Here is a 27,453-nt window from a genome sequence, read left to right on the forward strand (position 1 = left end):
CCTTTGTGTGGATTTATCACAAGTTGTTTACCAGTTTACCTCTTGTTGGATCCATATTTGAGTCTCATAAAGCTACTTTCAACGTGTGTAAGAATATTTTTCTCTTGCATTTTTACCTATAAATGAAATGACTGGATTATATGGTAAGTGTATGATTAATTTTTAAGTAACTTCCAAAGTGTTTTTCCCAAACGATTTTCCCATTGTACGTTCCCATTAGCAGTTTATAACATCTGCAGTTTCTCTGCATTCTAGTTAATACTTGGTGTGGTCATCCTTTTAAAGTTTAGCCATTCTAATAGGTGTATAATTAGTAATATTGCATTGTGGGTTTTTTTAAAAAATGTTTGACTGTGCTGGGTTTTTGTCGCTATGCAGGCTCTTGTCTAGCTGAGGCGAGGCGGCTGCTGTCTGGTTGCAGTGCACAGGCTGCTTGCGGTGGCGTCTTCTGTTGCAGAGCATAGGCTGTAGTTGTGGGGCATGGGCTTCGTTGCCTTGCAACATGAAATCTTCCTGGACCAGGGATTGAACCCATGTCCTGTGAATTGGCAAGTGGAGTCTTCACCCCTGGACCACCAGGGCAGTCCCTGCATTGTGTTTTTAGTTTGCCCTTCACTAACGACTAATGATATTTAACACTTTTTCATGTGTTCAGTTAACCATCCATGTATCTTCCTTGGTGAAGTGCCTATTCACATCTTTTGCCAATTTTTTTGTTTTGTTTTGTTAAATTGAGTTTTCTTGTTATTTTGACAATTTTTAAATTCTGGAAGCAAGTCCTTTATCAATATATGGTTTGTAAATTACTCCTTCAGGCTTGCTTATCTGTTCCTTTAGTGTCTTTTAAAGGAGTTCTTTCTTAATTTTAAAGTCCAGTTGGTCAGTTTTTTTTCTCTAATGGATTATGCTTTTGGTATTGCATCTAAGAAATCTTTAACTCAAGATCAAGATAGTTTCCTGTGTTTGATTTTATGAGTTTTATTGTACAATGTTCTGTATTTGCATTTTGAGTCCATTTTGTGTACGATGTGAGGTAAGACTTGAAGTGTGTTTTTACACATGGATCAGGAGCTGTCCCAGGACCATTTGTTGACAAGACTGTCCTTTCCTTGAATTGTCTAGATAATCACGATGGTGTGATCACTGACCTAGAGCCAGACATCCTGGAATGTGAAGTCAAGTGGGCCTTAGAAAGCATCACTACGAACAAAGCTAGTGGAGGTGACAGAATTCCAGTTGAGCTATTCCAAATCCTGAAAGACGATGCTGTGAAAGTGCTGCACTCAATATGCCAGCAAATTTGGGAAACTCAGCAGTGGCCACAGGACTGGAAAAGGTCAGTTTTCATTCCAATCCCAAAGAAAGGCAATGCCAAAGAATGCTCAAACTACTGCACAATTGCACTCATCTCACACGTAGTAAAGTAATGCTCAAAATTCTCCAAGCCAGGCTTCAGCAATATGTGAACCGTGAACTTCCTGATGTACAAGCTGGTTTTAGAAAAGGCAGAGGAACCAGCGATCCAATTGCCAACATCTGCTGGATCATGGAAAAAGCAAGAGAGTTCCAGAAAAGCATCTATTTCTGCTTTATTGACTATGCCAAAGCCTTTGACTGTGTGGATCACAATAAATTGGAAAATTCTGAAAGAGATGGGAATACCAGAGCACCTGATCTGCCTCTTGAGAAATTTGTATGCAGGTCAGGAAGCAACAGTTAGAACTGGACATGGAACAACAGACTGGTTCCAAATAGGAAAAGGAGTACGTCAAGGCTGTATATTGTCACTTTAACTTATATGCAGAGTTTATTTAACTTATATGCAGAGTACATCATGAGAAATGCTGGGCTGAAAGAAACACAAGCTGGAATTGAGATTGCTGGGAGAAACATCAATAACCTCAGATATGCAGATGACACCACCCTTATGGCAGAAAGTGAAGAGGAACTCAAAAGCCTCTTGATGAAAGTGAAAGTGGAGAGTGAAAAAGTTGGCTTAAAGCTCAACATTCAGAAAACGAAGATCATGGCATCTGGTCCCACCACTTCATGGGAAATAGATGGGGAAACAGTGGAAACAGTGTCAGACTTTATTTTTCTGGGCTCCAAAATCACTACAGATGGTGACTGCAGCCATGAAATTAAAAGATGCTTACTCCTTGGAAGGAAAGTTATGACCAACCTAGATAGCATATTGAAAAGCAGAGACATTACTTTGCCAACAAAGGTCCGTCTAGTCAAGGCTATGGTTTTTCCAGTGGTAATGTATGGATGTGAGAGTTGGACTGTGAAGAAGGCTGAGTGCTGAAGAATTGATGCCTTTGAACTGTAGTGTTGGAGAAGACTCTTGAGAGTCCCTTGGACTGCAAGGAGATCCAACCAGTCCATTCTGAAGGAGATCAGCCCTGGGATTTCTTTGGAAGAAATGATGCTAAAGCTGAAACTCCAGTACTTTGGCCACCTAATGCGAAGAGTTGACTCATTGGAAAAGAATCTGATGTTGGGAGGGATTGGGGGCAAGAGGGGAAGGGGATGACAGAGGATGAGATGGCTGGATGGCATCACTGACTCGATGGACGTGAGTCTGAGTGAACTTCGGGAGTTGGTGATGGACAGGGAGGCCTGGTGTGCTGTGATTCATGGGGTCACAAAGAGTCGGACACGACTGAGCGACTGATCTGATCTGATTTATCAAAAATTAATTGACTATGTATATTTGGGTCAGTTTGTGAATTTGACTCTCTTTGTGTGTCTGTCTGGATATGAATGCTACACTGTTTTGATTTCTGTAGCATTTTAATAAGTTATGAAGTCAGGTAGGGCACATTTTCCAACTTTTTTTTTTTTTTTTTCAGTTTTTGCAATTCCTTTTGTTTTCACGTAAATTTAAAACTGACTTGTTAATTCTGTTTTTTAAAAGTCTGCTGGGATTTTGAATGGCATTGCACTGAATTTGAGAGAGATAAACATCTTAATGTTGAGTAATTTGATCCATGAATATAGTATATCTTGCTCTTAAATATACTTTTTATAGCCTGTTTATCCATTACAAATTGCTCTGTGATGTAAGCATCATGGAGGCAGGGATCTGATTCTGTCTTCCACTCCTACTTGGCTCTTTGCATGCATGCTCTCAATAAACATTTATTAAATGATAAATGAAGAAGGTTCCTGAACGTAAATATTTGTGCATATCTCTTGATTAGTTTCTTAAGAGTACTTCTTACATGTGGAATTGCCAGGTCAAATGATATGTTCATTTTTAAAGCTTTTGATTACCAGACACTTGCCTAGCATTCTTTTTGAAAACAGAAATATTGATTGATAAATATCAGAAAGCATGTATAATTGATTGGCAAACGATGTTCTTAATTATATTCTCCCTAAGCTGTTTCTTAAATTACACTGCTAGCCTATGTGAAAGTAGGATTCACATCACAGAAATCATGTGGATCACTTTTCTGTCATTACCTCGGTTTACTGGAATTGGGAGCTGTGGTGATAAACAAAAATGAAGATGATTGTAGTTTTACCTTTGAGGATCTCAGTCTCTTTGGAAAGATAGATTACTTAGTTATCAGTTAATGAAAGGGAAAATGCCTATGTGATAGAATTTAGAATAAATACTGTGAGGCAAGCACAAGGAAGGTAGAAATTTATGGAGCAGAAAGATGGGCAGAAGCTATTGTTTACATTCACTTTTAGAGTTAACTCTAAGCTCTGGCAATAGTTTTATGATTATTCACATGGTAGAATTTTAGGTTTGACTCTGATCTTGATTTGTGGATTAGTTGAAAAGATTTAAGTGGAAGGTATTTTAATTTGGCATAAGTATATTAACAGTATTGTGAAGGTAAGAATAGGCAACCCATGTATGAGAGACAAACATCTTAATTTGCTCTAGCAAAGGGGTCCTGTGGGGCAGCAACATGAAACTGTTTGCATTTGTAAGGGGAGTTGGCTAATGCAGGGCTTTGAGTTTGGCTGGGAAGTGTAGGTTTGATCCAGTAAACCATAGGAAGGATCATAATAGGAGTTACAATAAAGGCAACAGTATATAAGGAGGATTGTCCTGGTAGATATTTATAAGCTATTTTAAGGATGAGGAAAGGCCAAAATCCAGGACACTGTTTAGGTTTTTATTAAAATAAGCCAAATATAAAATATTTGAGATTTCTGCACTAAATGGTGATGGAAAAGAGTGGTTAAAATCAACAGACAGGTAAAGAGTCAGTAGGATTAATTACTACTAATAGGAGAGGGGGAATAGTTCGTGTGGTAAGAAACAAGGGGATGGTAGTAGTAATTTTTTTTATTTTAAGGAGGAAGGTAGAAACTTTGAAGTTAGTGAGTTTCATACTTGTTACGCTGAGCTTCCATTGTAGGTGGGACATGTAGTAAAGAGTTAGCTCTGAAAGAGAGGTTAGGAACATGGTTATAAATTTGAGTGTCATTCAGATAGATGTATTGGGTTGGTCAGAAAGTTCCTTCAGGATGATATGGGAAAACCCTGAAAGAACTTTCTGGCCAACTCAGTAATACGTCAGGCAATGAGAGAGGCAGCTTGACTTTTCATCAGACTAGAGGTTCTCATGGTGAGTAAGTGAAAGAACATATGTATTAGGGACAACAAGAAGAATCAGAGATAGGAGGTGATGATCATGGTGTTAAAGACATTAAGAGAGAAGAATATTTCAAAGCAATTATAAAGGTGATTGTGTGCAGACTGCACTGATAAGGTTTATGTTTACTAGTGTTTAGCATAGTTTAGTAAATAAATGTAGTAAACTCTTGATGAAAGGTAGTTTAAATTATTATTGGATTAATATTGAAAATTTTCATGTTATCATCTGTTCAATTGGTAATTCAGTTCAATTCGGTTGCTCAGTCGAGTCCAACTCTTTGCCACCCCATGGACTGCAGCATGCCAGGCCCTCCCTGTCCATCACCAACTCCCGGAGCTTACTCAAACTCATGTCCATTGAGTCGGTGATGCCATCCAGCCATCTCATCCTCTGTTGTCCCCTTCTCCTCCGACCTTCAGTCTTTCCCAGCATCAGGGTCTTTTCAAATGAGTCAGTTCTTTGCATCAGGTGGCCAAAGTATTGAAATTTCAGCTTCAACATCAGTCCTTCCAATGAATATTCAGGACTGATTTCCTTTAGGATAGACTGGTTGGATCTCCTTGCAGTCCAAGGGACTCTCAAGAGTCTTCTCCAACACCACAGTTCAAAAGCATCAATTCTTTGGCGCTCAGCTTTCTTTATAGTCCAACTCTCACATCCATACATGACTACTGGAAAAACCATAGCTTTGACTAGAATGACCTTTGTTGGCAATGTAATGTCTCTGCTTTTTAATATGCTGTCTAGGTTGGTCATAATTTTTCTTCCAAAGAGCAAGCGTCTTTTAATTTCATGGCTGCAGTCACCATTTGCAGTGATTTTGGAGCCCCCCCAAAACAGTCTGTCACTGTTTCCCCATCTATTTGCCATGAAGTGATGGGACCAGATGCCATGATCTTCATTTTCTGAATGTGGAGTTTGAAGCCAGCTTTTTCACTCTCTTCTTTCACTTTCATCAAGAGGCTCTTAAGTTCTTCTTCACTTTCTGCCAAAAGAATGATGGTGTCATCTGTATATCTGAGGTTATTGATATTTCTCCTGGCAGTCTTAATTTCAGCTTGTGCTTCATCCAGCCCAGCATTTTGCAAGATGTACTCTGCGTATAAGTTAAATAAGGGCAACAATACACAGTCTTGACGTACTCCTTTCCCTATTTGGAAACAGTCTGTTGTTCCATGTCTAGTTCTAACTGTTGCTGCTTGACCTACATACACATTTCTCAGGAGGCAGGTCAGGTGGTCTGGTATTCCCATCTCTTGAAGAATTTTCCATAGTTTGTTGTGATCCACACAGTTGAAGGCTTTGGCATAGTCAATAAAGCAGAAGTAGATGTTTTTCTGGAATTCTCTTGCTTTTTTGATAATCCAATGGATGTTGGCAATTTGATCTCTGATTTCTCTGCCTTTTCAAAATCCAACTTGAACATCTGGAAGTTCACGGTTCACATACTGCTGAAGCCTGGCTTGGAGAATTTTGAGCATTACTTTACTAGCATGTGAGATGAGTGCAACTGTGTGATAGTTTGAGCATTCTTTGGCATTGCCTTTCTTTGGGATTGGAATGAAAACTGACCTTTTCCAGCCCTGTGGCCACTGCTGAGTTTTCCAAATTTGCTGGCATATTGAGTGTAACACTTTCACAGCATCATCTTTTAGGATTCAATTGGTAAGAAGGGATTAATGACATACGGTTATTTCATAGTTTGTGAACAATTTGTCAAGATTTACATGTAAAGGTATTGCCAACATTATCAGTTTTGTCTCAGATTATAAAAGTTTTGTTTGTTATTGCATCATTAAAAAAGTCTTATAGTTTTGGCTCAAGTGAAGAGAATAGCATGACTTCCTAATAATAGTTTCGTAAGATGCTTTTGCCTTCCTAATAGTGTGACATTTTTTAAAGTTTATTTTTTGCCCTTAATTATTTCAACCCAAATAAACTAAGAAAAAAAAAATCCCAAAGCAGTTTACCCATTACTCTCCCCTCACCACCACCCCTGGCCTCAACCACCAATCTTTTCTGTTTCTTTGAGCTGTGTTCTCACATGCTTGTGTGTAGACTTTGCATTTAAGAGAGATCATATGGTATTTTTCTTTCTTCTTTCTTCACTTAGCGTAATGCCATCAAGATCTGTTAGTGTTGTTGACAGTGGCAGGATTTTCTTCTTTTTTATGGCTGAGTCATGCTCCATTGCATGTGCCACACACAGAGCACACCACATTTTCTGTGTCCAGTCGTCCACTGATGGGCCCTTAGCTTGTTTCCACGTCTTGGCTCTTATAAAGGATGCTGTAGTAAACATTGGGATACATACATCTTTTTGAGTTTGGTGTTTTTGTTTTCCTCAGATAAATACCCAGAAGTGCTGGTGGTGGCTTAGATGCTAAGTTGTGTCCAACTCTTGCAACCCCATGGGGTGTAGCTTGCCTGGCTCCTCTGTCCATGGGATTCTCCAGGCGAGAATACTGGAGTGGGTTGCCATGCCTTCCTCCAGGGGATCTTCCTGACCCAGGAATTGAACCCGGGCCTCCTGCATTGCAGGCAGATGGATCATATGGAGCTCTGTTGGTAATTTTTTGAGGAACCTCCTTGTCTTTAATGTTCCAGATGGATTATTGTACGTGGTCATAGTACCTCCACAGTGTGGTCTTGGTCTTATTTTCTAAACCAGTTTTATTATATCTGCTGTAAAATATTTCCCAAGGTAACTTATAATTTAAAAAATCTTGCCACAAGGTGTCATTGTAACCTATAAAAAGAAACTCCATGTAAATGTGCGATGCCATTTTTACATTTCCTTGTTTTTAAGTGTTTTTTTTTGTTTCATATTTTGCAGTTGTCTTTTAAGATATATGGTGTATCTCTTGTATAAAGGGGAAAAAAAGTAGCTCATGTTCTTGAGTTCTTATATTTTTGCAAAAACATATGCTTTCCACCCACAAATTTCTTAAGAATGTGTTGCTATAGAGATGATTGTTTGAAGGAAAGAATGAGGAGGAGTAACAGCAGGTGGACAGTTAAGGAACAAAATACTTATTTTATGTCTTTGTTCCCGACAGAGCCAGCTTTAGCGTTTACCCCTCTGCTGATGAAATCCCTATGGAAGAAAGGTAGATATTTAGAGATACTGTGATGGTATTTGCATTTACTCGGATGCTTTGCAAAGGTCCCTGTGCTTTATTCTTTGTTCATGTAAAGGATTAGTACTTGAAGTAATTGTCATCTTTGAAACAGTCTCTGGTTTAACTGGGATTCCATTTTATTTGTAAAGGAAAAAAAAGTCCTGATTTCCTTCTTGGCCTTTTAGTGTCTTTGAAAAAAGTGGATTGTTTTTTGTTTGTTTTTGAGAGGTGTATCAATATCTGACTACTAACACCTGTTACTTCTGCCTCCAGATTCATTTTCAAGACTATTCCCTATTGATACCTGCTGCCAGTCTCATAGTTGAGGCCTTCATCTTTGTTTTCCTGGACTTTTGGTAGCACACTCTCTCTCTTTTTTTCACTCCCCACCCCACCTCAGATCTGTTCTACACCTTGGATAATGTAGTTGTTCTGGACTACAAATCTGAACCCACCCTGTACTGTCCCTTATCTACCACAAGCTTAAAGCCTTTTGTTGACTCTCCTAGATCTCAGGATGAACTCCAGTCTTCTACACATTGCCTTCAGGACTCTGCCCTACCTCTCCAGGCTGGTAACGCTCCCCCATACCTGTCAGCCTCTACCTCCAATGTTGTCTCGCCATCTCCATGCCTTTGTACTTGATATTCCTTGCATCCCTTTCTTTGTCTTAGCTCAGAGTTTCTGTCTTTATGAAGTCTTCCCTGACAGCTTCTCCAGCGGAATTTGGCCTCTCTCCCAAGTGCTCCCATACTACCTATAAATATATTACTGTGCTTTATAGTTCTAAAAGTTTCTGAATTCACTTTTTAATTTATTTTTGGCTGTGGTGGGTCTTTGTTGCTGCACTTAGGCTTGCAGGAGCTCAGGCTTCTTATTGCGGTGGCTTCTTTTGTTGTGGAGCACAGGCTTTAGGGTGCCCGGGCTTGGGTAGCTGTGGCTCCCGGGTTCTGGAGCACGGGCTCAGTAATTGTGGGACATAGGCTTAGTTGCACGTGGAATCTTTCCTGACCTGGGATTGAACCAGTGTCCCCTGCATTGTAAGGAGGATTCTTTACCACTGGACCACCAGGGAAGCCCTGAATTCGCTTAGTTTATATAGATAATATACCCACACAGCAAAAAATATTTAAGTACAATAAGGAATAAATTGTAAATTTTCTAATTTTTGTTTAGTTAGCTATTGTTAACATGTTTCACTGACCACCATGAATTCCTTGAGGGCACAAATATTCTTTTATTTCTGAACCCCTGTACTCAGCAAGGTATTGGGCATAAAATAGGCACTTAGAAAATGTCCATAGTATTCTGAATATGGGCACGTTCTTCCTTGCTCAGAAGTCAGCTTGACTTCATGGTCTGCATATTTATCTCCTTCAGAGCCCTTTGAGTAAGTAGACCACTCAGTAAATATGATATAGTATCTACTCAGTAAGTACTGATTGTTTAATTCCTTTTTTTTCTTCTTTTAAATAAATGGTTTTAAAATTAACCTGTATTGTGTACTTTTATCTCCCTTTTTTGGCTCTGAAAAATTTTATACATTTTTTTTCTGGCAGATTCTCAAATATGAAAATTGGATGCTTATTCTTATATTAACTGTAATAAAAACATCAGTTGAAGTCCTAACACATTTTAAAATTTATTTAACTTTCCAGACTAGAGCATAAATCTCATGGAAATAGTTAAATCAGAATTTATTTTAAAAAAAGCAAATAATTTCCAGGACATGTTGTTGGATCTGTAGACAACCTTCATTTTGTGTGAGGAGCCATATGGTTAGGAGCTACCACCTTTTCTATTTCAGGAGAAATATGGGAGTGTGAGCACAGAAGACTTTACAGCTCACACAAAGGTATTAAGTACTCATAAATCTTTTGTAAAGTCCTCATATGTAATAGAGCCTACACAAAGAAATATGAAAATGAAGTATGGTTTGGGTAAGAGTCATCTTTGTTTTTTGGATCACAACTTTTCAGAGACTTTTATAATTTATTGCTAAGCATTTGAGGTTGACTGATTACTATATCATACTTTCCCAGAATTCTTTTGTGTGAATTAAGCTGTGTGGAGGCAGACAGTGCAATTACAAGAATAGAATAACATTTTAATTCAGTGCTTTGGTGGTTGATTGCTAACCACTCTAATACATATCTTCTTGCCTTCCTCTTTCCTTCCCCTCCCGTTTCTTTCTAAATCACAATTATAGGGCCTGGCACCTTACCAGGGCTTTGAAGGGTCTGCTCCCAGCTGCACTTCAGGTTTTGGCAGGGTGTCAAGTTGTGACATTTTTTGTATACAAGACATCCTGGGATGGCCATCCAAAGGCTGTTTGGGTGACTAGTGTAGATAGAATTCTCTTGAATTTTAAAGTAACTTATTTGTAATGTTTTGTTTATAAGTGAAGTGATGCCCAATGTGGGTTCTCCCTAGACTTTTAACCTTGGGGCATGTAGTATTTAAAGCATTGTTTTGAAATGTTCAAAAGCATAGTATGTGCTTTTTAATGGAATGTGTTTTGGAAGCTTTCCATGAGCATCAGCAGCTGTGCTTTTAGAATATTTTGAATTACCATCCTTTTGGATAGACATTGTACCACTTCTTAAGAAATACAGCTCCTGTGTTAAAATAAATATCGTGTGTGGGTCTGTGGAGCTGGGACTGGTCTGAGGATGTAGTAGGAAGGACATGGAGGTGTGGTTTTGTGACAGTAGTAGTTGCAAAGTTAGGAAGGTGTATTTGGAGAAGGGTTGTGCTATGTCTTTTAAAAATTGCCTTTCACACAGACTAGTTCATCTAATAAGTGCTTACCTGATTAATGAGCTGATCAAAATAATCTGCTTTACTTTTTATTATTGTTGGAATTATGTACTTTTTATAATTTGCATTATGAATTTTTTATTTGGTAAACTCCACATAATAGGAATTCTTTTATTGTATAGTTCAGGTGCCTAATGTATTTAGGTGGTCTGTGAGGAATTGATACCTGTCTGTTGATTGGCTAAAATCAGAAAAGTTTGACTATGGTAAGAGTTTAAAACTGAAAGAAATTTACAGACTGGCTAAAATTCATTGTGAAAAAATAGACTGAAGAGAAAGCCAGTGTATTAGTTACCTGTGGCTACCATAACAATTTGCCATATCAGATGGTTTAAAATAGCAACAATTTATTCTCTCACAGTTTGGAGACTGGAAGTCTGAAATCAAGGGCCACTCTCCCTTTAAAGGCTCTAGGGCAGAGGGGTCCCCAGTCCAGACCACACAGCAGGAGGTGAGCAATGGGTGGGTGAGAAAGCGAAGCTTTATCTATACGTGCAGCCGCTGCTCCTCTCAGATCAGTGGTAACATTAGATTCTCATAGGAGCACAAACCCTACTGTAATGCTCTTGAATCATCCTGAACCACCCCCTACCCCAGGTTGGTAGAAAAATTGTCTTCCATGAAACCAGTCCCTGGTGCCAAGAAGGTAATCGATGTTCTAGAGGGAAAATCCTTTTCTTGCTTCTTTTAGCTTCCTGTGGTTTAAGGCACTCCATGGTTTGTGACTACATTTCTCTGATCTCTGCTTTCTTGGTCATATTGCCTACTTTTGAGTCTTTTTCTTATAAGGATACATGTCATTGTATTTAGGGCCTACCGGTATAATCCAGGATAAGCGCCTCCTTTTAAGATCCTTAATTTAATCACATCTTTGGCTATTTAATGTTATTATAAGTTACAGAGATTAGGACGTGACATACCATTTTTGGGGGGCATCATTCCGCCCAATGCAGAAGCCTCAGTTATTGAATATGGATGAGAAGAGTGAATTGAGGCTAAAGCAGCATTAGGATGGTGAACATACTCGTTTAATGTTTTTGTGCTCATATGTTCATGTGTTTTAGGTTTTGGGGTTATAAATATGAGTAAGACATGTTTTCTTCCCCTGAGTGAAGTTACACTGACTATGTTATATATACTAAAATAGAAGCTAGAAAGTGAAGTAATTACATACATATGTTTGCAAGAGTCAAGGGATACTTCATGGAGGAAGTAATGCATTCCTGAACATGGTTTTGGAGATTGGGAATTCACTATATCAGAGTGTAAAGGGGATGGAAAAGACTTTCAGGACAAAGAAATTACTATTCACTAAGACATAGAGGTATGTCTTTCCTTTTCTCCTTTGCCTTTAGCTTCTCTTCTTTTCTCAGCTATTTGTAAGGCCTCCTCAAACAACCATTTTGCCTTTTTGCACTTTTTGCTTGGGGATGATCTTGATCACTGCCTCCTGTACAATGTCATGAACCTCCGTCCATAGTTCTTCATGCACTCTGTCTATCAGATCTAATTCCTTGAATCTATTTGTCATTTCCACTTGTATAATCCTAGGGATTTGATTTAGGTCATACCTGAATGGTCTAGTGGTTTTCCCTACTTTCTTCAATTTAAGAAGAAATTTCTGAATTTGGCAATAAGGAGTTCATGGTCTGAGCCACAGTCAGCTCCTGGTCTTGTTTTTGCTGACTGTATACAGCTTCTCCATCTTTGACTGCAAAGAATATAATCAGTCTGATTTCAGTATTGACCATTTGTTGATGTCCATATGTAGAGTCTTCTCTTGTGTTGTTGGAAGAGGGTGTTTCCTATGACCAGTGCATTCTTTTGGCAAAACGCTATGAGCCTTTGCTCTGCTTCATTCTGTACTCCAAGGCCAAATTTACCTGTTACTCCAGGTATCTCTTGACTTCCTACTTCTGTGTTCCAGTCCCTTGTGATGAAAAGGACATCTTTTTTGGGTGTTAGTTCTAGAAGGTCTTGTAGGTTTTCATGCTGCTGCTGCTGCTGCTGCTGAGTCACTTCAGTCGTGTCCGACTCCATGCGACCCCATAGACAGCAGCCCACCAGGCTGCCCCGTCCCTGGGATTCTCCAGGCAAGAACACTGGGGTGGGTTGCCATTTCCTTCTCCAATGCATGAAAGTGAAAAGTGAAAGTGAAGTCACTCAGTCGTGTCCGACCCTCAGCGACCCCATGGACTGCAGCCCACCAGACTCCTCCATCCATGGGATTCTCCAGGCAAGAGTACTGGAGTGGGGTGCCATTGCCTTCTCCATAGAACCATTCAATTTCAGCTTCTTCAGCATTTCTGGTTGGGGCATAGAGTTGGATTACTGTGATATTGAATGGTTTGCCTTGAAAACGAACAGAGATCATTCTGTCATTTTTGAGATTGCATCCAAGTACTGCATTTTGGATTCTCTTGTTGACTATGATGGCTACTCCATTTCTTCTAAGGGATCCTTGCCCACAGTAGTAGATATAATGGTCATCTGAGTTAAATTCACACATTCTAGTCCATTTTAGTTCACTGATTCCTGAAATGTTGACATTCACTCTTGCCATCTCCTGTTTGACCACTTCCAATTTGCCTTGATTCAGGACCTAATATTCCAGGTTCCTATGCAATATCGTTCTTTACAACATCAGACTTTATTTCCATCATCAGTCATATCCACAACTGGATGTTGTTTTTGCTTTGGCTCTGTCTCTTCATTCTTTCTGGAGTTATTTCTCTACTCTTCTACAGTAGCATATTGGGCACCTACCAACCTGGGGAGTTCATCTTTCAGTGTCCTATCTTTTTGCCTTTTCATACTGTTCATGGGGCTCTCAAGGCAAGAATACTGAAGTGGTTTGCCATTCCCTTTTCCAGTGGACCACATTTTATCAGAAAGAAATAGAGGAAAACAACAGAATGCAAAAGACTAGAAATCTCCTCAAAAAAATTAGAGATACCAAGGGAACGTTTCATGCAAAGATGGGCACAGTAAAGGACAGAAATGATGTGGACCTCACAGAAGCAGAAGATTTTAAGAAGAGATGGCAAGAATACATAGAAGAACTATACAAAAAAAATCTTCATGACCAGATAAGCACGATGATGTGATCAGTCACCTAGAGCCAGATATTCTGGAATGTGAAGTCAAGTGGGCCTTAGGAAGCATCACTACAAACAAAGCCAGTGGAGGCGATGGAATTCCAGTTGAGCTGTTTCAAATCCTGAAAGATGATGCTGTGCAAGTGCTGCACTCAATATGCCAGCAAATTTGGAAAACTCAGGAGTGGCCACAGGACTGGAAAAGGTCAGTTTTCATTCCAATCCCAAAGAAAGGCAATGCCAAAGAATGCTCAAACTACTGCACAATTGCACTCATCTCACATGCTAGCAAAGTAATGCTCAAAATTCTCCAAGCCAGGCTTCAACAGTAGGTGAACCGTGAACTTCCAGATGTTCAAGCTGGATTTAGAAAAGGCAGAGGAACCAGAGATCAAATTGCCAACATAAAATTGCTGCTTGGGACCAGCCCAACAACTAACCGACCTGAGGGACCAGTGCTGCATAAGAATAAGGAAAAATAAGACTCAGAAATAAAGTGGGGATCAGGGACTGATGCCATTCATAGGCAAAAGACCAGATCCTAATCCTGCATGCCTTTTATTGTTAACATCTGCTTCCTTTTACGTGCTCTAGAGATATCTGTTCTTTGATATCTGATATCAATCTCAGATCGGGGATAAAGATATACATTGCACACTTCTTAATGTCAAACCTTCAGGCCTTTCAGGACTCAGCTTAGCCCTTTAGTGGAGCCCTTTCTCAGCAACTCCCTCAACGCTCTGGTTACAGGAACAGTCACTAATGGTTTTCCATCAGTCACATCAGTACTTCAGCATCTTGTTTTCAAGATGTCTTTCCATGATGTACTGTTTACTGCTCCCAGCCCTTTGCTTGGGGGTGATGAGAAAGTCATTCTTACTTTTCAAAGAAGCCCTAATAGTACAGGTCAGTGCATAACATACTCCCTACATATCTCCCTTTTTTTTTTTGAAGCTTACTTTTTGTGATTACTGACCAAAGCGATAGTCATAGAAGCCAAAGCTTCTGTGCTGTTTGCCAATTGCTAATTTGCTAGCTGCTAATTGCTGTTGATGTGCATTGACTTTCTTGGTGATTCGCCTGCAGACTATGTAAAAACAGAAAAAAGACGTATAAAAATTAACATAAAACCAGCCATTGATCCTCCAATAGTTTTCAAGTGAGGAATGGGGTTTAATTGAGAAATCCCATCTGCTGCTGCATCCAGCAGATTAGAACCTTGCAAAAGGTGTAGTTTCAGAGAGAAAGTTTCCAAGATGTTTTTCCATGATGTACATTTTATTGCTCCCAGCCCTTCGCCTGGGGGTGATGAGAAAGTCATTCATATTTTTCAAAGAAGCCCTGTTAATTATAGTACAGTCCTGTGCATAGCATATTCCCTACATGTTGGATCATTGAAAAAGCAAGAGAGTTCCAGAAAAACATCTACTTCTGCTATATTGACTATGCCAAAAAGCCTTTGACTGTGTGGATCACAACAAGCTGTGGAAAATTCTTCAAGAGATGGGAATACCAGACCTCCTTACCTGCCTCCTGAGAAATTTGTATGCAGGTCAAGAATCAACAGTTAGAACTGGACATGAAACAACAGACTGGTTCCAAATAGGAAAAGAAGTACATCAAAGCTGTATATTGTCACCCTGCTTATTTAACTTCTATTCAGAGTACATCATGAGAAATGCTGGACTGGATGAAGCACAAGCTGGAATCAAGATTGCTAGGAGAAATATCAATAACCTCAGATATGCAAGTGATACCACCTTTATGACAGAAAGTGAAGAAGAGCTAAAGAGCCTCTTGATCAAAGTGAAGGAGGAGAGTGAAAAAGTTGGCTTAAAGCTCAACGTTCAGAAACTAAGATCATGGCATCTGGTCACATCACTTCATGGCAAATAGATGGGGAAACAGTGACAAACTTCATTTTTTGGGGCTCCAAAATCACTGAAGATGGTGACTGCAGCCATAAAATTAAAAGACGCCTACCCCTTGGGAGAAAAGTTATGACCAACCTAGACAGCATATTAAAAAGCAGAGGCATTACATTGCCAACAGAGGTCCGTCTAGTCAAAGCTATGGTTTTCCAGTAGTCATGTATGGATGTGAGAGTTGGACTATAAAGAAAGCTGAGCACCGAAAAATTAATACTTTTGAACTGTGGTGTTGGAGAAGACTCTTGAGAGCCCCTTGGTTTGCAAGGAATCAAACCAGTCAATCCTGAAGGAAATTGGTCCTGAATATTCATTGGAAGGTCTGATGCTGAGGCTGAAACTCCAATACTTTGGCCACCTGATGCGAAGAACTGACTCATTTGAAAAGACCCTGATGCTGGGAAAGATTGAAGGCGGGAGGAGAAGGGGACAACAGAGGATGAGATGGTTGGGTGGTATCACTGACTCGATGGACATGAGTTTGAGCAAGCTCTGGGAGTTGGTGATGGACAGGGAAGCCTGGCATGCTGCAGTCCATGGGGTCGCAAAGAGTCAGACACAACTGAGCGACTGAACTGAATTTGGTTGCTATGGAGGGTTCCCCCAGTGGCTCCAGATGGTAAAGAATCTGCCTGTAATGTAGGAGATCCGGGTTTGATCCTTTATGCTCATATAAACTTGAAAATTTTAATGTGCCTCAGTTTTTCTTTTAACAACTGACAACACCAAATGTTGGCCAAAATGTGGAGGAAAGATCTCTTAAGTTGGTTGAAATGGAAAACGATACAACTACTTTGAAAAAGATTTGTCATTTTGTTATAAACATATACTCCATAATCTTGCAGTTCTGCTTATATATTTACACCTCTCCCCAACTGAAAATATGTCCACAAAATGTCTTGTTACAAGCAACTTTATTCATAATAACTGGAAACAATCCAAATGCACATCAGTAAAAGAACAAAATGTGCTTTTGTTGTTTAAATATAACAGTGGAATACTCTTGGGTTCTTCCTTTGTGAGCTCATGGAATTATATACTTAAAATTTATGCCTGTCATTATATATAAATTTTAACCTTAAAAACAAAAAGTGTAAAGAAATTAAACAGAAGAGAATTAGTAAAAGAAATAGTCCTTTACACATGTTATTGTGTATCCATGTGATGTCTGAAGTTGTGGTACTCTCACAACTGTACAATGGCACCCCACTCTAGTACTCTTGCCTGGAAAATCCCATGGACGGAGGAGCCTGGAAGGCTGTAGTCCATGGGGTCGCTAAGAGTCAGACACGACTGAGCGACTTCACTTTCACTTTCCACTTTCATGCATTGGAGAAGGAAATGGCAACCCACTCCAGTGTTCTTGCCTGGAGAATCCCAGGGATGGGGGAGCCTGGTGGGCTGCCATCTATGGGGTCGCACAGAGTCGGACACGACTGAAGTGACTTAGCAGTAGCAGCATGCTGGCAGAGCAGTGGAAAAGACCAGGGTCCTTGGTAATACTGAGAACAATTTTTGAATGAAAGTTAAGAAATTTGAGTTTTAAAATTAAAAATTAAATCTGTTTTAAAAATGTTGATTATAATAAAGTTTAAAAAAGAAAAGTACACAAAAGTACACATCTGAGTGATTTACAAAGCAAACCCCAGTGTAACCACAACCGAGATCGAGAGTTAGATTACTAGCAGCCTTCCTCAGGTAACGTTATCCTGACTTCTGTGTTAATCACTTCCCTTTTTTTTTTTTTCCTGAATTGTTTCACAACCCAGACATACCTAAGTGTATATTCTCTAAATCTCATTTTGTCCTCTTTTCATTTTTTCTGAACTTGAGATGTCTGGAATAGATGAGTATATATTCTTTTGACTCTCTTTTGTTTGAATAGTATATTTGTGATACCTAGGTAGTATACATAGATTTCATTAACATATAGGACTAAATCCTTTATATCACAGTTTCTCTCTTCAGCTGTTAATGGCAGTATGATTTGTTTCTAGGTTTCAGTTGGGAATAATACTGCTATGAACAGCATCTCATGGTATACTTATATTAATTACTCATATTTCAATTAGATATATATATATATATCAAGTAGAGAATTTCTGTGTCATAATATATATTCATTTCTTTAACTTTAGATACTGATTTGTTGTGCCGTCACTCAGTCATGTCTGACTTTGGGATCCCATGGACTGCAGCATGCCAGGCTTCCCTGTCCTTCACCATCTCCCAGAGTTTGCTCAAACTCATGACCATTGAGTCGATGATGCCATCCGGCAATCTCATCCTCTGTAGCTCCTTTCTCCTCTTGCCCTCAATCTTTCCCAGCATCAGCATCTTTTCCATTGAGTCGGCTCTTTGCATCAGGTGGCCAAAGTATTGGAGCATCAGCATCAGTCCTTCCAGTTAATATTCAGGGTTGATTTCCTTGAGGATTAACCAGAATGATCTCCTTGCAGTCCAAGAGACTCTTAAGTGTCTTTTCCAGCATCACGGTTGAAAAGCATCAATTCTTCAGCACTCAGCCTTCATTACTGCCCAGCTCTCACATCCGTACATGAATACTGGAAAAACCAAAGCTTTGGCTAGACAGATCTTTGTCAGCAAAACCTGGTTTTTTAATATGCTGTCTAGGTTTGTCATAGCTTTTCTTCCAAAGAGCAAGTGTCTTTTAATTTCATGGCTGTAGTCACTGTCTGCAGTGATTTTGGAGCCCAAGAAAATAAAGTCTTTCACTGTTTCCATTTCCCCCCCATCTATTTGCCATGAAGTGATGGGACTGAATGCCATGATATCAGTATTTTGAATCGTGAGTTTTAAAGCAGCTTTTTCACTCTCCTCTTTCACTTTCATCAAAAGGCTCTTTAGTTCCTCTTTGCTTGCTGCCATTTGGGTGGTGTCATCTGCATATCTGAGGTTATTGTTATTTCTCCCGGCAGCCTTGATTCCAGCTTGAGCTTCATCCAGCCTGGCATTTTCCATGATGCACTCTACATATAAGTTAAATAATCAGAGTGACAATATACAACCTTGACGTACTCCTTTCCTGATTTGAAACAGGTCTGTTGTTCCATGTCTGGTTCTAACTGTTGCTGCTTGACCTGCATACAGATTCCTCAAGAGGTAGGTCAGGTGGTCTGGTATTCCCATCTCTGTCAGAATTTTCCATGTTTTGTTATGATGTCAAAGGCTTTAGTGTGGTCAATGAAGCAGAAGTAGATGTTTTTCTGGAATTCTCTTGCTTTTTCTGTGATCCAGTGGATGTTGGAAATTTGATCTCTGGTTCTTCTGCCTTTTCTAAATCTAGCTTGAACATATGGAAGTTCTTGGTTCATGTACTGTTGAAACTTAGCTTGAAGGATTTTGAGCATTACTTTGCTAGCATGTAAAATGAGTGCAATTGTGTGGTAGTTAGAACATTCTTTGGCATGGCCCTTCTTTGGAATTGGAATGAAAACTGACCTTTTCCAGTTCTGTGGCTACTGCTGAGTTTCCCAAATTTGCTGGCATATTGAGTGCAGCACTTTAACAGAAAAGATACACCCACCTGAATGCAGAGTTCCAAAGAATAGCAAGGAGAGATAAGAAATCCTTCTTAAGTGAACAATGCAAAGAAATAGAGGAGAACAGTAGAATGGGAAAGACTAGCGATCTCTTCGGGAAGATTAGAGATACCAAGGGACCATTTCATGCAAAGGTGGGCACAGTAAAAGACAGAAACTGTATGGACCTAACAGACACAGAAAATATCAAGAGGTGGCAAGAATACCCAGAAGAACTGTACCAAAAAGGTCTTAATGACCTACATCACTACAATGGTGTGATCACTCACCGAGTCGTTTCTTAAGTGTGAAGTCAAATGGGACTTAAGAAGCATCACTACGAACAAAGCTAGTGTCCTTCAGATTCTAAAGATGATCTTATTAAAGTGCTGCACTCAGTATGCAAGCAAATTTAGAAAACTCAGCAGTAACCACAGGACTAGATACTATGTGTTTTTCCCCAAAGTGAATATACTATCACTTGTCTCTTCTGTTTTCTCCAAACTTATTATCATCAGACTTTTTGGTTTTCTTATTGTGATTTTAATTTTATAAGAATTCCTACACATATTCAGTTCAGTTCAGTCACTCAGTGTTGTCTGACTCTTTGCGACTCTGTGGAGTACAGCTCATCACGTTTCCCTGTCCATCACCAACTCCCAGAGCTTGCTCAAACTCATGTCCATTGAGTCGGTGATGCCATCCAACCATCTCATCCTCTGTCGTCCCCTTCTCCTCCTGCCTGCAATCTTTCCCAGCATCAGAGTCTTTTCCAATGAGTCAGTTCTTTGCATCAGGTGGCCAAAGTATTGGAACTTCAGCATCAGTCCTTCCAATGAATATTCAAGACTGATCTCCTTCAGGATGGACTGGCTGGATCTCCTTGTAGTCCAAGGGATCTCAAGAGTCTTCTCCAACACCACAGTTCAAAAGCATCAATTCTTCGGTGCTCAGCTTTCTTTATAGTCCAGCTCTCACATCCATAGATGACCACTGGAAAAACCATAGCTTTGACTAGACAGACTTTTGTCGGCAAAGTAATGTCTCTGCTTTTTAGTATGCTGTGTAGGTTGGTCATAGCTTTTCTTCCAAGGAGCAGGCGTCTTTTAATTTCATGGCTGCAGTCACCATCTGCAGTGATTTTGGAGCCCAAAAAAATAAAGTCTGACACTGATTCCACTGTTTCCCCATCTATTTGCCATGAAGTGATGGGATTGGATGCCATGATCTTAGGTTTCTGAATGTTGAGTTTTAAGCGAGCCTTTTCACTCTCCTCTTTCACTTTCATCAAGAGGCTCTTTAGTTCTTCTTCACTTTCTGCCATAAGGATGGTGTCGTCTGCTCAGCTGAGGTTATTGATATTTCTCCTAGCAATATTGATTCCAGCTTGTGCTTCATCCAGCCTGGCATTTCACATGATGTAATAATTCCTGTACATTAGTACATTAAAAAGATAATTCAGCAGAATAAATAGGACAAAAGATTCAAAGAAAGATTTCATAACATAAAAGAAGAGATCAAGAGGACCCATGAACAAAGAATATCTTTTAAAATATTCTCTTGCTGGTACGTAGAATGCAGTTAGTTTTTGTGTGTTAATCTCCTTAGCAGTCTTACTTCCTTCCTCTAATCATTTCTCTATAAATTCTTCTGTACTTTATATATATACTATCAGAACTTTTGTATATAACATACGTTTTTTTCTTTCCATGTTTTTTGACCTTTTATACCTTTGTTTTTTTCCAGATCTTCAGTACAAAGTTGAGTAAAATTGGTGATAATGGACATCCTTGTCTTATTAATCAGATTCTCAAAGGCAAGCATTGAAGAGTTTGAAATCAAGCATGGTTTTTGCTATATTCTTTTTGAACACACCTTGTATTAAATTGATGTGCCTTTCAGTTCCTGGTTTGCTTTAAATTTTTTTAAATTGCGTTGAAATTTATATAACAAAATTAGCCATTTGAAAGTGTGCAATTCAGTGCCATTTAGTACATTCATGATGTTGTACAACTACCACTTCTAGTTTCAAAATGTTTTTATCACCTTCAAAGAAAACTCTGTACCCATTAAGCAGTCATTCCCTATTCCCTACCCTAAGCTCTTTGCAACCACCGATCTACTTTGTCTCTATGGATTTACCTATTTTGGATAATCATATAACTGGAGTCAGACTTTGACACAAATGGTGGATGTTTTATTTTCTTACAACTCCCTGAGCATCTGCTATTTTAGTCTATTGTCTTTTCAAAGTGAGCAATTTATTTTCTAGTTAATTCTTTGTTCTTTATCTTTTCATACTGTTGAGCTCATACTTAGATTTTTATTTGGTCATTGTATTTTTAATTTCTAAAATTTCCACTTGGTTCTTTATATCTTGAATTCTTTGTTGAGACATTTGTTTGTTGTGACTTTCTCTTTTTTCATGTATTTCAAGCTTGTTTGTGATTGCTCACTGAAGCATTTTAATCATAACTTCTTTAACATCTCTGTCATCTCAGTGTTGGCATCTTGCAGTTGTCTTTTTACATTTGAAATCTTTCTCATTCTGGATATGACAGTGATTTTCTTGTGAAACCTGGAACTTTGAGGTTTATGTTAATGAGACTTTGGATTCTACTTAAACCTGTTTTAGCTGGCTTTTCCCGACATCTCTCTGGTGGAGAAAGAGGGGAAATGCTATCTCATTATTGCCAATTGGGGATGAAAGTCCAGTTTTTCCATTTAGCCTCTGTTGACACCTGAGTTGTATAAGATTATCATTTTATTGTTGCGTGGCGAGGAGTTCTGGCTTCTCATGTGGTCTCTACTGACACAGCAGAAAGGGTAGCCTTGTTATTGCTGAGAGTAGTGCCAGTCCTGACTCTCCACTAAGCCTTCTCTGACAGCAGTTAAGCAGATTGAGGGATGAGCTAATGCTTACTCTTGGTGGAGTGAAAGTTGAGGTGACCCACGTGGTCTCCATTGACATTCAGGAACTTGAGGCTTAACTACTTTTCAGCAGAGATGAAAGTTCCAGCTTCCTAATTGCTTGTATATCATCCCTGATAGGGTATTGGGATTATAGCCTGGCTTTGGCTTTTGCTTGTGTGGAAGTGGTAGAACCACAACTTTTTCCATAGTATTTGCTTGTAGTAGGTTGTTCCTGTCTTAAAATTTTTTTTTATCTTGCTGGGCTTCCCCTTTCTTGTTAGTTTGGCTAAAGAAGAGGGTTAAAACATTTTATGGGATTGGGGGAGGGGTCTGAACTCATTGCCAGCTTCTTCACCTCCAAGTTGGGCATAAATGAGGAATAAAGAAAATCCAGGGAGCCTGCCACTGTATTGGTTCTTTTGTCCCAGGGGTTCTTAGCTGATCTTCCTTCTAGTCTCCATTTTTCAGAGTCATGTTACATATGTCATATGTATAACATTTGAGACTTTTAGTTGTATTACTGGGCTTAGGGAAGTGTACATCTGCTCCATCTTCCTGGAAGCAAATATCTTTATCCCTCAAGTTTTAATAATCAATTTTCCTTTGGTTCTAAATATTTTCTGACTTTTATAGTGACTTTTCTTTAGTTTGTAAGTTATTTAGAAATGTTTTCTTTCTAAGCGTATGTAACTTTTCCAGTTATCTTTTTGTATTGAGTTTTAGTTTAATTATAGTCAGAAAACATATTCTGTATAAATTTTTTTTAACGTGAGATATTTTTAAGATCCAGTATGTTCAGTTCAGTTCAGTCGCTCAGTCGTGTCCGATTCTTTGCGACCCCATGGACAGCAGCACGCCAGGCCTCCCTGTCCATCACCAACTCCCGGAACTTACTCAAACTCATGTCCATTGAGTCGGTGATGCCATCCAACCATCTCATCCTCTGTCGTCCCCTTCTCCTCACGCCTTCAATCTTTCCCAGCATCAGGGTCTTTTCAAATGAGTCAGTTCTTCGCATCAGGTGGCCAAAGTATTGGAGTTTCAGCTTCAACATCAGTCCTTCCAATGAACATTCAGAACCGATTTCCTTTAGGATGGACTGGTTGGATCTCCTTGCAGTCCAAGGGACTCTCCAGAGTCTTCTCCAACACCACAGTTCAAAAGCATCGATTCTTCGTCAGTCAGCTTTCTTTATAGTCCAACTCTCACATCCATACGTGACCACTGGAAAAACCATAGCCTTGACTAGATGGACCTCTGTTGGCAAAGTAATGTCTCTGCATTTTAATATGCTGTCTAGGTTGGTCATAACTTTTCTCCCAAGGAGTAAGTGTCTTTTTATTTCATGGCTGCAGTCACCATCTGCAGTGATTTTGGAGCCCCCCAAAATAAAGTCTGCCACTGTTTCCCCATCTGTTTGCCATGAAGTGATGGGACCAGATGTCATGATCTTCATTTTCTGAATGTTGACCTTTAAGCCAACTTTTTCACTCTCCTCTTTCACTTTCATCAAGAGGCTTTTTAGTTCCTCTTCACTTTCTGCCTTAAGGGTGGTGTCATCTACATATCTGAGGTTATTGATATTTCTCCTGACAATCTTGATTCCAGCTTGCGCTTCATCCAGTCCAGCATTTTTCATGATGTACTCTGCCTAGAAGTTAAATAAGCAGGGTGACAATATACAGCCTTGACGTACTCCTTTTCCTACTTGGAACCAGTCTGTTGTTCCATGTCCAGTTCTAACTGTTGCTTCCTGACCTGTGTACAGATTTCTCAAGAGGCAGGTCAGGTGGTCTGGTATTCCCCTCTCTTTCAGAATTTTTCATAGTTTATTGTGATCGACACAGTCAAAGGCTTTGACATAGTCTTATAGTCATTTATAAATGATCCAGCATGTGGTCATTTATAAATGTTCCATGCATGCTTATAAGGAATGTGTTCTATACTTATTGGGTACAGTTTTTCTATAAATGTCAGGTCAGGTTGGTTAATTATGTTAAGTTGTTTTTATTCTTACTGATAGTTTTTTTCTGCTTGTTCTATTAGTTACCAAGAATAGTGGTTAAATTCTCTCCCTAAGATTGTGAATTTGTCTGTTTTTCCTTGTAGTTCTGACTGTCTCATTTGTTGTATGTAAATTAAAATTGTCACATCTTTTTGGTGTACTTAACCTTTTATTATGAATGTGTCTTTTCATCTTTACTAGTGTTTTTTGCCTGAAAATCAACTTTATTTGCTATTAATATTAGTTCTAACATCTCTTTTGATTAGTGTTTGTATTATTTTCTCTCATTTTAATTTCAACCTTTCCATGCCCTTGTGTTTTTAAAAATGGCTTATAAAAAAGGCATATGGCTATATTTTTCCTTTTAAATTTTCTTTTATGTTGAGAAACCCTTTTTTAGAATGTTTTAGTAATTTTAATTTCTCCACCCTTTTGAGTTCAGTCGCTCAGTTGTGTCCGACTCTTTGCGACCCCATGAATCGCAGCACGCCAGGCCTCCCTGTCCATCACCAAATCCCAGAGTTCATCAGACTCACGTCCGTCGAGTCAGTGATGCCATCCAGCCATCTCATCCTCTGTCGTCCCCTTCTCCTCCTGCCCCCAATCCCTCCCAGCATCAGAGTCTTTTCCAATGAGTCAACTCTTCTCATGAGGTGGCCAAAGTACCAGGGTTTCAGCTTTAGCATCATTCCTTCCAAAGAAATCCCAGGGCTGATCTCCTTCAGAATGGACTGGTTGGATCTCCTTGCAGTCCAAGGGACTCACCAGAGTCTTCTCCAACACCACAGTTCAAAAGCATCAATTCTTCAGCACTCAGCCTTCTTCACAGTCCAACTCTCACATCCATACATGACCAGAGGAAAAACCATAGCCTTGACTAGACGGACCTTTGTTGGCAAAGTAATGTCTCTGCTTTTGAATATGCTATCTAGGTTGGACATAACTTTCCTTCCAAGGAGTAAGCGTCTTTTAATTTCACGGCTGCAGTCACCATCTGCAGTGATTTTGGAGCCCAAAAAAATAAAGTCTGACACTGTTTCCACTGTTTCCCCATCTATTTCCCATGAAGTGATGGGACTGGATGCCATGATCTTCGTTTTCTGAATGTTAAGCTTTAAGCCAACTTTTTCACTCTCCTCTTTCACTTTCATCAAGAGACTTTTTAGTCCCTCTTCACTTTCTGCCATAAGGGTGGTGTCATCTGCATATCTGAGGTTATTGATGTTTCTCCCGGCAATCTTGATTCCAGCTTGTGCTTCTTCCAGTCCAGCGTTTCTCATGATGTACTCTGGATATAAGTTAAATAAACTCTGCATATAAGTTAAAGTGACAATATACAGCCTTGACGTACTCCTTTTCCTATTTGGAACCAGTCTGTTGTTCCATGTCCAGTTCTAACTGTTGCTTCCTCACCTGCATACAGGTTTCTCAAGAGGCAGGTCAGGTAGTCTGGTATTCCCATCTCTTTCAGAATTTTCCACAGTTTATTGTGATCCACACAGTCAAAGGCTTTGGCATAGTCCACCCTTTTAGAATTCTTTAATGATTATCCTAGAGAGAGATTCATCAGATTTTATTATGAAGAGTTAGATAGCAAATACTTTATGTTCTTCAGGTCATGCATAGTTTCTGTTATGTATTCTTTTACCCCTCCCTTCCTTCATTCCTTATAGAGCTGTTTTAGATTTATATTAAAATTGAGCAGAAAGTACTAAGGGTTCTCATGTACCCATTACTTGACCCCATATGCACAGCCTCCTACAGTGTTAATATCCCATAGCAGAGTGGTACCTTGACATGTCATTATTACCCATAGTCCACAGTTTACATTACAGTTCACTCTTGGTGTTTATACATTTGTGGGTTTTAACAAATGTTTATTTGCATATATTATATAATTATAGTATCATACAAAATAGTTTCTGCTTTAAAAATCCTTTCTGCTTACCTGTTCATCCCTTTATTTCCCCTAATCCTTTGCAACCACTGATCTTTTTAATGATTCCATAGTGTGGCCATTTCCAGAATGTCATATAGTTGGAATCCTACAGTATGTACATTTTTTTAGATTGACGTCTTTCACTTAGTAACATGCATTTAATATTTCTCCATATTGTTTCATGTCTTGTTAGCCCATTTCTTTTCTTTTTTTAAAATTAATTTATTTTAATCGGAGGCTAGTTACTTCATAATATTGTGTTGGTTTTTGCCATACATTGACATCAATCAGCCATGGATGTACATGTGTCCCCCCATCCTGAACCCCCCTCCCACCACCCTTCCCCTCCCATCCATCTGGGTTGTCTCAGTGCACCAGCTTTGAGCGCCCTGTTTCATGCATCGAACTTGGACTGGTCATCTATTTCACATGTGGTAATATACATGTTTCAGTGCTATTCTCTCAAATCATCCCACCTTTGCCTTCTCTCAGAGTCCAAAAGTCTGTTTTTTATATCTGTGTCTCTTTTTTTCTGTCTTGCATATAGGGTCGTTGTCACCATTTTTCTAAATTCCATATATATATATGTTATTATACTGTACTGGTGTTTTTCTGACTTACTTCACTCTGTATAATAGGCTCCAGTTTCATCTACCTCATTAGAACTGACTCAAATGTGCTCTTTTTAATAGCTGAGTAATATTCCATTGTGTATATGTACCACAACTTTCTTATCCATCTGTCTGCCGAGGGACATCTAGGTTTTTTCCATGTCCTAGCTATTGTAAATAGTGCTGCAATGAGCATTGGGGTACCCATGTCTCTTTCAATTCTGGTTCCCTCTGTGTGTATGCCCAGCAGTGGAGTTACTGGGTCATATGGCAGTTCTTTTTCCAGTTTTTTAAGGAATCTCCACACTGTTCTCCATAGTGGTGAATATGTTTGCATTCCCACCAACAGTGTAAGAGGGTTCCCCTTTTCTCCACACCCTCTCCAGCATTTGTAGTTTGTAGACTTTTTGATGGCAACCATTCTGACCGATGTGACATGGTACCTCATTGCATTTCTGTGATAATGAGTGATGTTGTAGCTTCTTTTTGAGGCTGGATAATACTGCATTATCCGGATGTTTGGATGTTCTACAGTTTATCCACTCACTTATTGAGGGAGATCTTGGTTGCATTCAGGGTTTGGTATTTATGAATTAAGCCACTATAAACATCTGTGTACCAGTTTTTGTTGGATGTAAGTTTTCAGCTCATTTGGGCAAATAACAATGATTGCAGTTGCTGGATGGTATGGTTTGAGTAATGACAGAGTTCCTGTTTCTCCACATCTTCACTAGCATATGTTGTTGTCTGTGGATTTAGGTCATTCTAATAAATGTGTGGTGGTATCTCATTGTTGCTTTAGTTTGCAATTCCCTAATGACATAGGGCCAACATCTATTCTTATTTGCCA

The 27,453-nt window shown here is 39.2% G+C and overlaps 1 protein-coding gene across 4 annotated transcripts in view; it reads left to right on the plus strand.

Annotated features, from left to right (window-relative positions):
- CEP83 (centrosomal protein 83) overlaps window positions 1-27,453 on the plus strand; it is a 144,306-nt gene that overhangs the window by 19,036 nt on the left and 97,817 nt on the right. Inside the window, exon 2 of one of the 4 annotated variants that reach the window (XM_044941820.2) lies at window positions 20,882-20,951. The exons of the other annotated variants lie outside the window; for them this stretch is intronic. The gene's annotated coding sequence lies outside the window, so the exon portion shown is untranslated. The remainder of the gene's footprint in view (window positions 1-20,881; window positions 20,952-27,453) is intronic. 4 annotated transcript variants of the gene reach the window in all.

Source organism: Bubalus bubalis, chromosome 4 (genome assembly GCF_019923935.1).
Source record: "Bubalus bubalis isolate 160015118507 breed Murrah chromosome 4, NDDB_SH_1, whole genome shotgun sequence".
Taxonomy (NCBI): Eukaryota; Metazoa; Chordata; class Mammalia; order Artiodactyla; family Bovidae; genus Bubalus; species Bubalus bubalis.